We start from the raw sequence: 17,669 nt of genomic DNA, 5'->3' as shown, positions 1-17,669 counted from the left end.
CAAGATGACTTGAGGATGACCATATCCTGGCTTCTGTCACTGACTGGTATTTTATTAGAAACAAGTAATTCTTAAAAGTTGCATCCATTGGTTGTTCCAGCTTTTGAACACTTCATTCCTAAATTTCTCTCTATACTAAAATGTGGCATCTTCTTTTCCACTTGGAACATCTTGTGGAAAAATATGCTCTTTTCTCTCTCAAGTTCACTTTCTGTAGTATACTTACATAATTATACTCAATACATTTCACTTGAGTGTACTTCTCTCTTATTTATTTCTGATATTTTGTGGAAAATTACTTAACTGATGAAACGCTCTATTTCCAAGTATATCTTCAGGCAAAAGAGGAAGCAATAGATTTACAGACAGTGCATAAACCCAACATTATGAATATCTCCCAGCAAACTGATATTTACAACAAGCAGGCAATTTTTGCCATACTTACAAGAAGACATAAAATTTTCTGGAATCCATAACACATCATATGGACAACAGACAGGAACTTCAGGCAGTTATTTCCTCATGGCAAAAGGACAAAACAAGAAACAAAAAACCTGCTGGGATATCAAAGTAGTTACACCAGAATAGCATATTAATTTCAAATATAGTTTAAATGTTACAATTGTCAAAATAATAGAAGGATTCTTGAAGTAAATACTAAAGAATTACCCTGTAGTTTAGGCTACTTTTACTCTTCCACATTATTTTCACTATTTTAAAGATAACCCTTTAAATTGTAAATGTTTATTATAGAAAATATGAAAAATGAAAAAAACATGTAAAGAAAATAAATTCACCTGTAATATACCACCCAGGGATAAGGGACTTGAAAATACTGATATACAGTTGCACCTCGAAATGGGTTGAACTGCATGGGTCACTTATATGTGGATTTTTTTCATTAAATATGTATAGTACTAACCATCCACAGTTGGTTGAATCTGCAGATGTGGACATGTAGATAGAGATGGACTATAAAGTTATAAGCAGATTTTCAACTGAGTGGGGGGTCAGTCCCTTTAACTCCCATGTTATTCAAGAGTCAACTGTACTTCTTCTCAGTTTTTTTAATGCAAATACAGAAGACCTCTTATTTATTGTAAGCAGTCTAAAAAGTCAGTTAAAACAGGAATCAAAAATTATTCCAAATATTTTTAATAGACTTTATTTTTTAGAGCATACAGTATGTAGTATTTTCAGATTGGCTTCTCTCACTTAGTAATGTGCACTTCCAGTAAGATTCCACCATCTCTTTTCATGGCTTGATAGGTCAGTCCTTTTTAGCTCTGAATAATATTCCACTGTCTGGAAGTACCACCGTTTATTTATCCATTCACTTACTGAAGGACATCTTGGTTGATTGCAGGTTTTGGCAATTATGAATAGAGCTGCTATAAACATCCATGTGCAGGTTTTTGCATGGACATCAGTTTTCAACTTTTTTGGAAAATACTAAGGAGTATGATTCCTGGATCGTATGTTTAGTTTGGTAAGAAACTGCCAAACAGTCTTCCAAAGTAGCTGTACTATGTTGCTTTCCCACCAGCAGTGAATGAGAGTTCCTATTACTCCACATCCTCATCAGCATTTGGCATTGTCAGTGTTCTGGATTTTGGCTATTCTAATACTTGTGTAGTGGTATCTCATTGTGGTTTTAATTTGCGATTCCCTAATGATATATGTTGTTGAGCATCTTTTCATATGCTTATTCACCATCTATATATCTTCTTTCATGAGGTGCCTCTTCAGATCTCTTGCCCATTTTTTAATTGGGGTGTTGTTTTCTTTCTGTTGCGTTTTAAGAGTTCTTTGTATATTTTGAGTTATATATTGGGTTACAGTCCTTTATCAGATATGTCTTTTGCAGTATTTTCTGCCAGTCTGTGGTTTGTCTTATTCTCTTGACAGCATCTTTTGCAGGGCAGAAGTTTATAATTTTAATGAAGTTCAAGTTATCAATTATTTCTTTCATGGATCATGCCTTTGGTGTAGTATCTAAAAAGTCATTGTCATATCCAAGGTCATCTAGGTTTTCTATGTTGACAAACTGATTCTAAAGTCAATGTCCACAAAATAATTTCCTGGGATTTTAACTGGGACTGCTTTGAATCTATAAAACAAGTTGGAAAGAACTGACATCTTGACAATATTGATTCTTCCTATCCATGCATATGGAATATCTCCATTTACTTAAATCTTTCATTTCTTTCATTAGAGTTTTGTAGTTGTTTTCCATATTTTTAACATAAAGCATAAAAGTGTACATTCCTTAACCAGTCCTGTAATGTGAAGCCAAGGTCTTCTCTTGAGATGTATCCAGAGTTCTGTTCATCTTTCTTATGAAATGCATATTCATAGTGAATACACTATAATTTCTAGTTACATTTTGTTTGAATTGGAGCAATAACTTAAAAAAACGCCTGCCAAACAGTCTGAGAGAGGCCTTCTAATTTTTATAATATTTTTACAAATCTTTTAATTTTCTTGCTCATACCTAATTAATACAGATTTATTTTAGAGGCTCACCTTTATTGTGTCTTTCCAAGGCTTTTTTTTTTAATTAATTAATTTATTTATTTTTATTTTTTTTGGCTGTGTTGGGTCTTCGTCTCTGTGCGAGGGCTTTCTCTAGTTGTGGCAAGCGGGGGCCACTCTTTATCGCAGTGCGTGGGCCTCTCACTATCGCGGCCTCTCTTGTTGCGGAGCACAGGCTCCAGACGCGCAGGCTCAGTAGTTGTGGCTCACGGGCCTAGTTGCTCCGCGGCATGTGGGATCTTCCCAGTCCAGGGCTCGAACCCGTGTCCCCTGCATTGGCAGGCAGCTTCTCAACCACTGTGCCACCAGGGAAGCCCTTTCCAAGGCTTTTATCTGAGCATTCCTACAGGAAAAAAATCTTTCTTTTACAGTTATATCTCATTGGTTTTCTTGACATTTAATTAAATAGTTAGGATATCAAGCTTAATTAGCATATAAAAAGATTGTGAGCATACAAATGATTCTTGATAAGCATACACCTCAACCAGTAGGAAAAGGGCCATATAGGCGCATAGGGAGATGCCTACCAGCTATGAACTTTACATGTGCTGCAAGTATTAAATGTATCATAGAGGAACCAGAAACCACTCAGCGGTCAGCTAACAGAACTCCTACTGTTTGGGAGTTTTTCTGTTTGTTTGTTTGTTTTATGAAACAGAAAAATCACAAAGGAAAAAGGAACAAAAACCAACTTAATCCCCATACTTTAGAAACTGTCAATAGAATAGGTTTAAAAAATAGAATTTTAAAGGTTTTTTGGGGGGAGGGCATTGTGATGTTTACAGTGTGTTTGACATAAATTTTGCAGTTTGTTCTTTAATTATGAAATATTTTATATAGACTTTTTGATGATGGCCATTTTGACCGGAGTAAAGTGATAACCTCATTGTAGTTTTGATTTGCATTTCTCTAATAATTAGCTATGTTGAGTGTTTTTTCATGTGCCTGTTGGCCTGTTTCATGTTCTGTATGTCTTCTTTGGAGAAATGACTACTTAGATCTTCTGCCCATTTTTTGATCGGGTATAAGAGAACTACAATGGACAGTGCAGAAACTTGCAACTAGTAGCAACTAAACTGTTACCACCGTTAGGCCCAAAGGGATAAGAAAAGGAGAGATGCCTGGAATCCAAAGAATAATCATGTAGAATTGGCCTCTTTGAGAGTAGCAGAGACCTCTGGTCAAGGGACATAGTCAGTCTGAGGTGACCTCATGGAGAGGGAGCCAGAAGAATACTCTCTAGTCTCTTTCTGATCTCCTACTGGCTTTCCCATTGTCCAAACCCATCCTGAAGCCACAGAACATGGAGAAACCATTGATAAGGTTGATACAGGTCAGCCTCCCCTGGCAGAGAGCAGAGTGGAGAAAAGAGTTAACTGAAGAGGTAGATACCAGTTATTCAGCTTTCTCATCCCATCCCACTCTCCTCCTTCCCTCCCTCCACAGAGGTATCACTAATCTGAATTTGGAGTTCAATTGTTCCATTCAAATCTGTGTACTTTTACTATACTTGTATATATCCATATGCACTACAGAGTATTGTTTAGTCTGGTAGTTATTAGAGTTATTCACCAAATACTTGGGGTGATCTTACCCTCAAAGCACATGGTAAGATTATCCTTCCCAGTCCCCTTAAAGTTCAGTGTAGCTGTGTGACTTGTTTTGGACAATGAAATATGAGTGACAGTGAAATGTGCCACTTCCAGGAGAAGCTTTAAGAACTACCATGCAAGTCACATTATCTGCTTCCCATTGGTAAAGTGATCAGTGAAGCATGTGATAAAATGAAGCTTATATCAGCCTGCGACTCTAAATTACTCATGAACCTCAAGTAATCTATGCCGGCCATATCATGGCTGTAAGTCACTAAGATTTGGGAGTGTTTGTTAAAGCAGCATAACCTAGCTTATCCAAACAGATACATTTTGCATAGTTTTTAACTTTGTATAAATGGTATCCTACCATATTTATCATTCAGCATTTTTTTAACATCTTTATTGGAGTATAATTGCTTTACAATGTTGTGTTAGTTTCTGCTGTATAACAAAGTGAATCAGCTATACGTATATATATATCCCCATATCCCCTCCCTCTTGCATCTCCCTCCCACCCTCCCTATCCCACCCCTTTAGGTGGTCAGAAAGCACCGAGCTGATTTCCCTGTGCTATGCAGCTGCTTCCCACTAGCTATCTATTTTACATTTGGTAGTGTATATACGTCAATGTTACTCTCTCACTTCGTCCCAGCTTACCCTTCCCCCTCCCCGTGTCCTCAAGTCCATTCTCTACGTCTGCGTCTTTATTCCTGTCCTGCCCCTAGGTTCATCAGCAACTTTTTGCTTGACAGTTTTGAGATTCACCCATGCTGATGGATGGAGCATATACAAATATATATAATTTATTTATCTGTTCTCCCATTGATAGAACACTTAAGATACTTACAATTTTTGCTATCACTAATAATGAACATCCCGGTACATGCCATCTGTGCAGATGTGCAAGAATTTCTCTAGGGGATACACTTGGGGGAGGAACAATGTGCTTTTAAGCTTTTCAAAGAAAGTAACAGGTTCGGAGGAGACTTTGATCATTATGAACTGTAGTTTCCATCAAAACAGTTTTCAAAAATGTCTGTCCCTCAGGAGTGTGAAAACTGCCTTTCTCAAAACACTAAAATATAATATTCAGGAAAATTCTGTTTTAAAATTGGCCTGGGTTTCCCTGGTGGCACAGTGGTTAAGAATCCGCCTGCCAATGCAGGAGACACGGGTTCGAGCCCTGGCCCGGGAAGATCCCACATGCCACGGAGCAACTAAGCCCGTGCGCCACAACTACTGAGCCTGAGCTCTAGAGCCTGCAAGCCACAACTACTGAGCCCACGTGCCACAACTACTGAAGCCTGCGCGCCTAGAGCCCTTGCTCCACAACAAGAGAAGCCACGACAATGAGAAGCCCGCGCACCACAACGAAGAGTAGCCCCTGCTTACCGCAACTAGAGAAAGCCTGCGCACAGCAACGAAGACCCAACACAGCCAAAAAAATAAATAAATAGGTTTAAAAAAAAATAAAAATAAAAAAATAAAATTGGCCTGACCTTGAGAAGACCAAAGTCATCCTTAAAAACTAAAGAGACCCACCTTAGAGAACAAATGGTTACACAAAATAACACCAATTACTCTTTTAAAAATCTCTCAGGATAAAAGGCAAATTGAGATAAAGGAAAAAAAATAGTATAATTTGGAGTCGGTTCTTGAAGAATTTCCTTTTTATAGATGTAATGAGAAATAAAAGTACGTAATCAGTCACTAACTGATTAAAAGTATTATCAGCAAAGACAACTGGTGAATAAACAATGAGCTGCCAGTCATAGGTCGGAGACTGATAACACAGAATTATCCATATTATCTTTTCCATTCTCAGTCTAGGTTACTAATATCAAACAATCACTGTAAAAAAGAACAATCTGAACAACGGGATTGGTCACCCCACCCCCACCCCACTCCTGACCAAAGGTGCTGAGAAACAGAGAAACTAGTGACAGCCTAGTTTGTTTTTTAAAATCTGGAGTCTGTAACAATATACATGAAACTATTAAGAGCTATTCTCTAAGCAGTTGGATTGTGGATGCTTTTAATTTTTGTTTTTTTATATATACATATATCTAATTTTCTACAAAATTAAATATTAAAAACACATTAAGGACTTCCCTGGTGGTCCAGTGGTGAAGAATTCGCCTTCCAATGCAGGGGATGCAGGTTCAATCCCTGGTCAGGGAACTGAGATCCCACGTGCCGCGGGGCAACTAAACCTGTGCGCCGCAACTAAAGAGAAGCCCACAACAAAGAGCCCACGCAAGCAACGAAGACCCAGTGCAGCCAAAAAAAAAAAAAAACGCACATTATATATTACATTTAAATTACTTACGTTAAAAATTTGTTAATGGCTGGAGAAAAAGAAACAAAAATTTGTTTTTGCCTCCACATCAGCACTGCTCAACTGCTAGTTTCTTGACTCTCAGTGTAGGGCTTTCGAGTTGTCTTCATGCCTTCAGATCCAGGCCATTGGGATGTGCTCACCTCCAGAGGCTAGTGTGCTAATAAGAGGAAAATCCAAAAAAGAACCTTCTTTCCTAATGTCCAGAAACTCTTCTCCCTCCCTCTAGGACTTTCTGAAGCCCAGAATAACAAAGCCTGTTGAGAAAGGTACAAACTGGCCCAGAGCAGAGGAGTGGCTCATATCACAGAGCAAGAGTGCCCATCCAAGCTCTAAGGTCCTGTTTCACCTGTGCACCATTTTCACACCAGTTCCCCCTACTCCTCCACAACACTTCACCCCATCCAAAGGTCTATGTACCCATTCATTCTTAAAAGACTTTAGAGATAGGAAAACTCAGTCAAGTTCCTTCATTTTACAGATGGAGATATTTTGAGAGAGGGAAAGCATCTTCTCCAAGGTCACACAACAGTACAGTAAATGTTAGATCTGACACAAGACCCATATAATAGGTAAAGGGTTAGAAAACTGGGTTCTGTAATGTGATAGACATGGGTTTCAAATCCCAGCTTTTCACTCCCTGAACCTTTGCTTGCTGAGTTGTAAATGGAGCAACCTAAGGTTGAACTGAGGACAAATGAGATCGTACGGGTACATGCTTTAGTGTACAGTGCCTGGCACATGGTACACACCAAACAAACGACAGTTGCATTATTATTATTATTTCCATTAGAGCTTACGGAAAAACCTGAACGGACTTTTTGGCCAGCCCAATACTAACACCTATACTAATACTAATATAACAATACTATTATATTGTGATATACATTTGCTGCTTTTAAAGCTACATCAGCTTCCTCTAGACTCTTACTTTAAGTAGCCCTTTTCTAAGATGACTTCACATCTTTGAAGTTTTTTGGTCACTCTGGCCAAATTAAATATCACTCATTAACCTTAAGTGCCTTGTGCAAGACCTGTCAGTTTGCAGCTGACATACTGACACTTGCTCTAATTTCAATTGTGATGCACCCACTGTAGTTCTTCTTTTTTAAAGCATTTCATTTGTAGTCACTTGAGTACATTCTGACACTCTGTGATTTTTAAAATCAAATAAATAATTGCTCAATTCCCTCCTGAGCTTTGATGAAATGTCAAAATCACTACAGAAATTGATGAGAATTTGTGAAGGTCTTGTCAGTAGCCCACTGCATCACCATTACCATCATTCCTAGTCAAACTCTAGGTGATTTAAAGAGCACATTTTGACCCAAATTCAGGTTTTAATTATAATAATTGGAATACAATGATACATTGACTGTTTATTTTTGTTTGGGATTAATTTGGATGGCACAGTCAGTACTAAATTAGGACCAGGAGAACGTGGAGGGGGAAAATACCCAGATAATTTTAAAATGAGTGCTTGTCCAATAACTTCGACCTCTTCTCTAAAACATTTTGTGCAGAGTGATGAAAAAGTATCACATTTTAGGACTGAAATTGGTCACCCTCTCTTCCCCTTGCTGGGTTTCCTTCTGATCAGAATTCTAGCTCACCATGACATGTACAAAAAGTGGGCCATAGCAGAAAGGGAAAAGACCAGCCCAACAGAGACCCTGGACAATCCACAATTTCGAAAATTAAGAATTGGCTTCATTGAAATGGAGAAATCCCAAACCACGCATCACTCTGGGCAGGTGCCATACTCTAACTACACTCTAACTACACTCGCTGTTATACTGAAAGATAAAATAACGCTGTCAAAGGCGCAGATGGAACCGGCTGTAAAGTAGAGAATCAATAATGTCACTCCCAGAAGACTTACGTAGTTTACAAAGTCAAATCTCTTCTACAACCAGAACTGCATGAACTACCTAGACTAAAGTACCTTTTTGATAGTGCCCAGATTACAAAAGGTCTAATCACACAGTGAGAAGAGCCACAGACTGCAAACCTGCAGACTTGTGTAATAGTTCCAACAACTCCACTAACTGTGTGGCCTTGGGAAAGTCACTGTGCCTCCCGAAATCTCAGTCCTGTGGCAATATAAAACTGGAGGTACACCATGGATACAATGTATGTGAAAATGCTTTAGCAACTATGAAGCACTATGTTAATGTAATTGATAATTATAAAAACAGTAACTGCTCTAAATATTTATTATACACGTAGCACTGTAAGGAGATAAGAAAAAACTTTAAAGTTGATCTTTATCCTCAAGGTGCTTATAATCACATTGGGGAGACAAAAGTGCTAATGTCAATGAAACTGAACTTCAATACTAGACAGCATGCAGCTGCTAAATGCCTTGAGTTTCCAAAAAACATTTGGAAGAATCATCTCATTTAACCCTCATAACAGCCATATGAGGCAGGTAGAATTATTACTACCACACCCATTTAACAGACAGGAATCAGAGTAAGTGAGTTACTTGCCCAGTGGGGCCACATGGGCACAAACCAAAATCTATGTCTTTGAACTCCTGATAAAGTACACTTTCTTGAGTCATACCATTCAGTCTGCTTATTAAGCTAGGTTAAGTAGTGTGGGCTCTATAACTTCTGTAGAAGTTCAGAGAAGGGATGAATGGTCCATGAATAAGAAATAACAAAGGTCTGAGAAGCCTTTATGGAGGCACTCCCAAAAGCTAGGTAGGATTTCAGTAGGCTGAGAAGCTATGAGAAAGCATTCACATTAAAATTCCAGGCTTTTCAAGTTACACACCTGAGGCCCTTCAGAATTTTTTTTTTAACATCTTTATTGGAGTATAATTGCTTTACAATGGTGTGTTAGTTTCTGCTTTATAACAAAGTGAATCAGTTATACCTATACGTATGTTCCCATATCTCTTCCCTTTTGCATCTCCCTCCCTCCCGCCCTCCCTATCCCACCCCTCTATCCCACTTCCCTATCCCTGTGCTATGCGGTTGCTTCCCACTAGCTACCTGTTTTACGTTTGGTAGTGTATATAAGTCCATGCCACTCTCTCACTTTGTCCCAGCTTACCCTTCCCCCTCCCCATATCCTTAAGTCCATTCTCTAGTAGGTCTGTGTCTTTATTCCCGTCTTGCCACTAGGTTCTTCATGACTTTTTTTTTTCCCTTAGATTCCATATATATGTGTTAGCATACTGTATTTGTTTTTCTCTTTCTGACTTACTTCACTCTGTATGACAGACTCTAACTCCATCCACCTCACTACAAATAACTCCATTTCGTTTCTTTTTATGGCTGAGTAATATTCCATTGTATATATGTGCCACATCTTCTTTATCCATTCATCCGATGATGGACACTTAGGTTGCTTCCATGTCCTGGCTATTGTAAATAGAGCTGCAATGAATATTTTGGTACATGACTCTTTTTGAGTTATGGTTTTCTCAGGGTATATGCCCAGTAGTGGGGTTGCTGGGTCGTATGGTAGTTCTATTTTTAGTTTTTTAAGGAACCTCCATACTGTTCTCCATAGTGGCTGTATCAATTTACATTCCCACCAACAGGGCAAGAGGGTTCCCTTTTCTCCACACCCTCTCCAGCATTTATTGTTTCTAGATTTTTTGATGATGGCCATTCTGACCAGTGTGAGATGATATCTCATTGTAGTTTTGATTTGCATTTCTCTAATGATTAATGATGTTGAGCATTCTTTCATGTGTTTGTTGGCAATCTGTATATCTTCTTTGGAGAAATGTCTGTTTAGGTCTTCTGCCCATTTTTGGATCGGGTTGTTTGTTTTTTTGATATTGAGCTGCATGAGCTGCTTGTAAATTTTGGAGATTAATCCTTTGTCAGTTGCTTCATTTGCAAATATTTTCTCCCATTCTGAGGGTTGAGAAAACACTCCCATTTACCATTGCAACAAAAAGAATAAAATATCTAGGCATAAACCTACCTAAGGAGACAAAAGACCTGTATGCAGAAAATTATAGGACACTGATGAAAGAAATTAAAAATGATACAAATAGATGGAGAGATATACCATGTTCTTGGATTGGAAGAATCAACATTGTGAAAATGACTCTACTACCCAAAGCAATCTACAGATTCAATGCAATCCCTATCAAACTACCACTGGCATTTTTCACAGAACTAGAACAAAAAATTTCACAATTTGTATGGAAACACAAAAGACCCTGAATAGTCAAAGCAATCTTGAGAACGAAAAATGGAGCTGGAGGAATCAGGCTCCCTGACTTCAGACTATACTACAAAGCTACAGTAATCAAGACAGTATGGTACTGGCACAAAAACAGAAACATAGATCAATGGAACAGGATAGAAAACCCAGAGATAAACCCACGCACATATGGTCAACTTATCTTTGATAAAGGAGGCAAGCATATACAGTGGAGAAAAGACAGCCTCTTCAATAAGTGGTGCTGGGAAAACTGAACAGGTACATGTAAAAGTATGAAATTAGAACACTCCCTAACACCATACACAAAAATAAACTCAAAATGGATTAAAGACCTAAATGTAAGGCCAGACACTATCAAACTCTTAGAGGAAAACATAGGCAGAACACTCTATGACATAAATCACAGCAAGATCCTTTTTGACCCAGCTCCTAGAGAAATGGAAATAAAAACAAAAATAAACAAATGGGACCTAATGAAAGTTAAAAGCTTTTGCACAGCAAAGGAAACCATAAACAAGACCAGAAATGTCTTTTTAAAAACTGTAAGTCCTCCCCTCTCTGGCCCCTACGGGTGGGCTGGCTGCCCTGAGGAGGCAGGGAGGGGAGGGCTGGGCCGGTTGGCATGCAGAGGACAATGCCGAACTTCTGCGTGGCCCCCAACTGCACAGGGATGAGCACACAGTCGGACCTGGCCTTTATCAGGTTCCCGTGGGATCCAGCCAGATGCCAGAAGTGGGTGGAGAATTGTAGGAGAGCAGACTAAGAAGATAAAACACCTGATCAACTAAATAAGCATTATTGATTGTGTGCCACTTTGAGACTTCTATGATCTGTAGAACTATACATTTTGCAGAGGCATCAGAAAACTAAAGAATGATTGGGTTATTTTATTCTCAAAACTAATTGAAGCAGATACTTGTGAAGTCATTGGGAGAGTCCTTATAGGACAGTTCTTCAAGATAATGCAATACCAACAATATTTGATCTTACCAGCTATTTGAATAATCCACACAGTAGACACAGAAAACGAATAAAAGAATTGAGTGAAGATGAAATCACGACACTGAAACAGAAAAAAACTGATGAAACTTCTGAACAGGAGCCAAACCATAAGGAAATAAAAACAGCAATGCTCAGAACCCCAGTGCAGAAGAAGGGGGTGAAGAGCAGGATGAAGACATTTTACCTTTAACCTTTGAAGAGAAGGAAAACAAAGAATACTTAAAATCTTTATTTGAAATTTTGATTTTATGGGAAAACAGAACATACCTCTGGATGGACATGAAGCTGATGAAATCCCAGAAGGTCTCTTTACTTCTGATAACTTTCAAGCACTGCTGGAGTGCCAGATCAATTCTGGTGAAGAGGTTCTGAGAAGGCGCTTTGAGGCAACAACAGTTAACACATTGTTCTGTTCAAAAACACAGCAGAAACAGATGCTAGAGATCTGTGAGAACTGCATTTGGGAAGAAACCCTCAGGGAAGTGAGAGACTCTCACTTCTTTTCCATCGTCACTGACGATGTGGTGGACATAGCAGGGGAAGAGCACCTGCCTGTGTTGGTGAGGTTTGTTGACGAAGCTCACAACCTGAGAGAGGAATTTGGGGGCTTCCTGCCTTATGAAGCTGATGCAGAAATTTTGGCTGTGAAATTTCACACTACGATAACTGAGAAGTGGGGATTAAACGTGGAGTACTGTCGTGGCCAGGCTTACATTGTGTCCAGTGGATCTTCTTCCAAAATGAAAGTTGTTGCTTCTAGACTTTTAGGGAAATATCCCCAAGCTACCTACACACTCTGCTCTTCCTGTGCCTTAAATATGTGGTTGGCAAAATCAGTGCCTGTTATGGGAGTATCTGTCGCATTAGGAACAGCTGAGGAAGTTTGTTCTTTTTTCCATCGATCACTACAACTGCTTTTAGAGTTTGATAATGTAATTTCTGTCCTCTTTCAGAACAATGAAGGGAGGGGCAAAGAACTGAAGGAAATTTGCCATTCTCAGTGGACAGGCAGGCATGATGCTTTTGAAATCTTAGTGGACCTCCTACAAGCACTTGTTTTGTGTTTAGATGGTATAAATAGTGACACAAATGTTAGATGGAATAACTGTATAGCTGGCTGAGCATTTGTACTCTGTAGTGTGGTAACAGATTGTGATTTCATCTTTACCATTGTTGTTCTTAAAAATGTTCTATGTTTTACAAGAGCCTTTGGGAAAAATCTTCAGGGGCAAACCTCTGATGTCTTCTTTGCAGCCAGTAGTTTGACTGCAGTGCTGCATTCACTAAATGAAGTGATGGAAAATATCGAAGTTTATCATGAATTTTCGTTTGAGGAAGCCACAAATTTGGCAACCAAACTTGGTATTCAGATGAAACTCCCAGGGAAATTTCACAGAGCTCAGCATAGTAACCTGGAATCTCAGCTAACCTCTGAGAGTTACTATAAAGAAACTCTAAGTGTTCCAACAGTGGAACACATTATTCAGGAACTGAAAGATATATTCTTAGAACAGCACCTCAAAGCTCTTAAATGCTTATCTCTGGTACCTTCTGTCATGGAACAGCTCAAATTTAATACATCAGAGGAGCATCATGCTGACATGTACAGAAGTGATTTACCTAACCCTGACACGCTGTCTGCTGAGCTGTAGTGTTGGAGAATCAAGTGGAAACACAGAGGGAAAGATATAAAACTTCCATCCACTATTTATGAAGCCCTTCATCTGCTAGACATCAAGTTTTTTCCTAATGTTTATGCATTGCTGAAGGTCCTATGTATTCTTCCTGTGATGAATGTTGAGAATGAATGCTATGAAAATGGGCAAAAGCGTCTCAAAGCATACCTGAGGAACACTTTGACAAACCAAAATTCAAGTAACTTGGCTTTGCTTAACATAAATTTTGATATAAAACATGATTTGGATTTAATGGTGGATACATATATCAAACTCTATACAAGTAAGTCAGAGCTTCCTACAGATAATTCAAACCATTGAAATACTTAAGAGACGTTTAAAATAGGCTTTTTCTTATATTTGATATTTGAAAAAATCTGTAAGAAGTTTGAAAATATCTTACAGAAAAGTTGTAAGGTGTACGTAGGCCACTTAATCACTGAATATCTTGACCTGTAGGCCTCCCATTGAGTACGTTAGTCATTGATAATCTGCCTGTTTAAATGGCCCGTTTGAACTCCCATGCTTTGGAGACCTAACTGTTCTTCCAGAAGATAGCACTGAAAATACCATGTTACACTCTGTGTGATCTTTGCTAATGGCAGTTTGGAATTGTATTAATTGAGTCATTTTAGACATAAAATTTATCACTGTGGATCCAATTGTCAGGTATTGAGTTATCAGTTCTTTGAAGAAATAAACTTTGAGGAATACGGGAGGAAGGAATACATTTTATGAAACGTTACAATGAAGCTCATGACTGACCTTTGAATAGTAGGAGTTTTTAGTATGCTGTTAAAAATCTGTAAGGAACCATTAAGAAAATTGTCAGACTGTAAGAGAAACGTGCGAGATCGCCATACAAGGATTTCAGTGTAGATTTTGTCTTTATCAAATGAAGTTAAAGGAACAAGTTATAGTTGAAGTTTGAATGGAAGAGCCTGCCATTGTTGTTCCACATCTGGTTATTGCTGTTTACATTCCTTTATTGAGCCTACATCTTCATAAGCTTTTTGGCAAGTATATGTTGAACACTTCTGTTTCATGGTCAAGACAGGATCAGAGGTCATCGATAGTGACAACTGATTTGTCTGTTTTATTCTGTCTTTTTCCATGACTGTATCTACTGCCTCATCTTGATTTACAAGCAAAACCTAGAAAACCTACAAAGATAAGTGTTTTGTGGTTTATCTAGGAATAATACAGAAAATATTGCTGTTATTTTTGGTGAAGAAAATCAATTTTGTATAGTTTATTTCAACCTAAATAAAATGTGAATTTTGTTTAAAAAAAAAACAAAAAATGAAAAACTGTAAGGCCAAGCTCTTAACTTATTTTTATTTATTTTTAATTGACAAAGGAATTAAGAAGCAATTTCTGGTTTTATACTTCATTGCCTCTGAGCTGGCATTCATGTTTTATTCTTGTGCTGCATACATTTTTTTTTTTAGTTTTATTTATTATTTTATACAGCAGGTTCTTATTAGTTATCTATTTTATACATATTAGTGTATATATGTCAATCCCAATCTCCCAATTCATCCCACCACCACCCCTCGCCACTTTTACCCCTTGGTGTCCATACATTTGTTCTCTACATCTGTGTCTCTATTTCTGCCTTGCAAACTGGTTCATCTGTACCATTTTTCTAGATTCCACATATATGTGTTAATATACGATATTTGTTTTTCTCTTTCTGATTTACTTCACTCTGTATGACAGTTTCTAGGTCCATCCACATCTCTACAAATGACCCAATTTCGTTCCTTTTTATGGCTGAGTAATATTCCATTGTATATATGCACCACATCTTCTTTATCCATTCATCTGTCGGTGGGCATTTAGGTTGCTTCCATGACCTTGCTATTGTAAATAGTACTGCAATGAACACTGGGGTGCATGTGTCTTTTTTTTTTTTAAACATCTTTATTGGAGTATAATTGCTTTACAATGGTGTGTTAGTTTCTGCTGTATAACAAAGTGAGTAAGCCATACGTATACATATATCCCCATATTCCCTCCCTCTTGCATCTCCCTCCAGCATCCCTATCCCACCCCTCTAGGTGGTCACAAAGCACCGAGCAGATCTCCCTGTGCTATGCAGCTGCTTCTGACTAGCTGTCTATTTTACATTTGGTAGTGTATATATGTCCATGCTACTCTCTCACTTTGTCCCAACATATCCTTCCCCCTCTTCATGTCCTCAAGTCCATTCTCTATGTCTGCATCTTTATTCCTGTCCTGCCCCTAGCTTCTTCAGAACCAATTTTTTTTTAGATTCCATATATATGTGTTAACATATGGTATTTGTTTTTCTCTTTCTGACTTACTTCACTCTGTGTGACAGACTCTAGGTCCATCCTCTTCACTACAAATAACTCAGTTTCGTTTCTTTTTATGGCTGAGTAGTATTCCATTGTATATATGTGCCACATCTTCTTTATCCATTCATCTGTCGATGGACACTTAGGTTGCTTCCATGTCCTGGCTATTGTAAATAGTGCTGCAGTGAACATTGTGGTACATGACTCTTTTTGAATTATGGTTTTCTCAGGGTATATGCCCAGTAGTGGGATTGCTAGGTCATATGGTAGTGATATTTTTAGTTTTTTAAGGAGTCTCCATACCATTCTCCATAGTGGCTGTATCAATTTACATTCTCACCAACAATACAAGAGGGTTCTTTTTTCTCCACACCCTCTCTAGCATTTGTTGTTTGTAGATTTTCTGATGATACCCATTCTAACCAGTGTAAGGTGATACTCACTGTAGTTCTGATTTGCATTTCTCTAATAATTAGTGATGTTGAGCAGCTTTTCATGTGCCTCTTGGCCATCTGTAAGTCTTCTTTGGAGAAATGTCTATTTAGGTCTTCTGCCCATTTTTGGATTGCTTTGTTTGTTTTTTTACTATTGAGCTGCATGAGCTGTTTATACATTTTGGAGATTAATCCTTTCTCTGTTGATTCATTTGCAAATATTTTCTCCCATTCTGAGGGCTGTCTTTTCGTCTTGTTTATAGTTTCCTTTGCTGTGCAAAAGCTTTTAAGTTTCATTAGATCCCATTTGTTTATTTTTGTTTTTATTTCCATTACTCTAGGAAGTGGGTCAAAAAGGATCTTGCTGTGATGTATGTCATAGAGTGTTCTGCCTATATTTTCCTCTAAGAGTTTTATAGTGTCTGGCCTTACATTTAGGTCTTTAATCCATTTTGAGTTTATTTTTGTGTATGGTGTTAGGGAGTGTCCTAATTTCATTCTTTGACATGTAGCTGTCCAATTTTCCCAGCACCACTTATTGAAGAGACTGTCTTTTCTCCATTGTATATCCTTGCCTCCTTTGTCATAGATTAGTTGACCATAGCTGCATACATAGCAAGTCTATTAGCCTCACAGGGATATTTTGAGGACCAAATGTAATGATATATGTGAAAATAATATGGCATAAATATAAAAATATTATCACATACTTAAATGTAAAGTATTTAATTTAAAGTGCTCAAACTTGCTTTGCACTAAGGATGAGAAAGAAGCCTCTTCTCTATTATGTTACACTATTTTGATATTATTCTGGCTAAAATGTAAAAACTCAGATGATTACATAGTTATATAGATTCTGACCACATGGAAAAAAAATCCTTTAAATAGGGTAATTTTTCAAGAACGTGTAGAAGCTGCAAGTGGCAACCAGTGGCATGATTTGCAACTAATAAGACCTTGCGTTATCTGAAAAAGTTACTTATTTGGAACAGTGCTCCAGGAAATCTAATTTGAGATCATTTAAATGTCAGTAAATTAAGGGGCCCAGATGATTAAATATAGTGTACAGATATTAAAAGCTGCAGGGATGAAGGGCACGAACATTATTCTCATTCTGATTAAGAATTGCTACACAGAGTTCTTTTTCTAGTATAGTAGAAATTAAAAGCTATACCTTTTGTTTTATACTTCTGAAAACTTAATAGTGGATTAGGAAATGTGGAGAGAAGAGAAAATAATACATTGTGATATCCTTAAGATCTTGAGTGCTTTCCCTTGCCTTTAGAGTAAAATTCACTGAAAACTAAGTTGGAGAAGGTGTTGTAAAATTCTTGGGATTTGCATTTATGACTTCCATTCCAAGATCCCCTTGTGGCCACATTAAATTAATATTTAAATTTGTTTATTGAATGATTACTATATCCTGGGCAACAGATACAGAGGGAGAAAGAATCCACAGAAGTATGAGGCATGATGCTTTTGAAGGGTGTCTCAGTGTAGGGCAAATGTTCTGGAACTTAAGTAAGCCTAAGAATCACCTGGAGAGCTGGTGAAAATGCAGATTTTCAGCA

General features: G+C 37.9%; 1 long non-coding RNA gene across 1 annotated transcript in view; it reads right to left on the bottom strand.

The window, feature by feature from the left end:
• Window positions 1-5,547, bottom strand: part of LOC309652033 — a 1,052,931-nt gene extending 1,047,384 nt beyond the window's left edge. Inside the window, exon 1 of the long non-coding RNA XR_014258521.1 lies at window positions 5,341-5,547. This is a non-coding gene — a long non-coding RNA (uncharacterized lncRNA). The remainder of the gene's footprint in view (window positions 1-5,340) is intronic.
• Between the last annotated feature and the right edge of the window lie 12,122 nt (window positions 5,548-17,669).

The sequence above is a fragment of the Balaenoptera physalus genome, assembly GCF_965194825.1.
Source record: "Balaenoptera physalus genome assembly, chromosome: X".
Lineage (NCBI taxonomy): Eukaryota > Metazoa > Chordata > Mammalia > Artiodactyla > Balaenopteridae > Balaenoptera > Balaenoptera physalus.
Note: the sequence above shows the minus strand (reverse complement) of the source record. Positions and strands in the feature narration are given on the sequence as shown.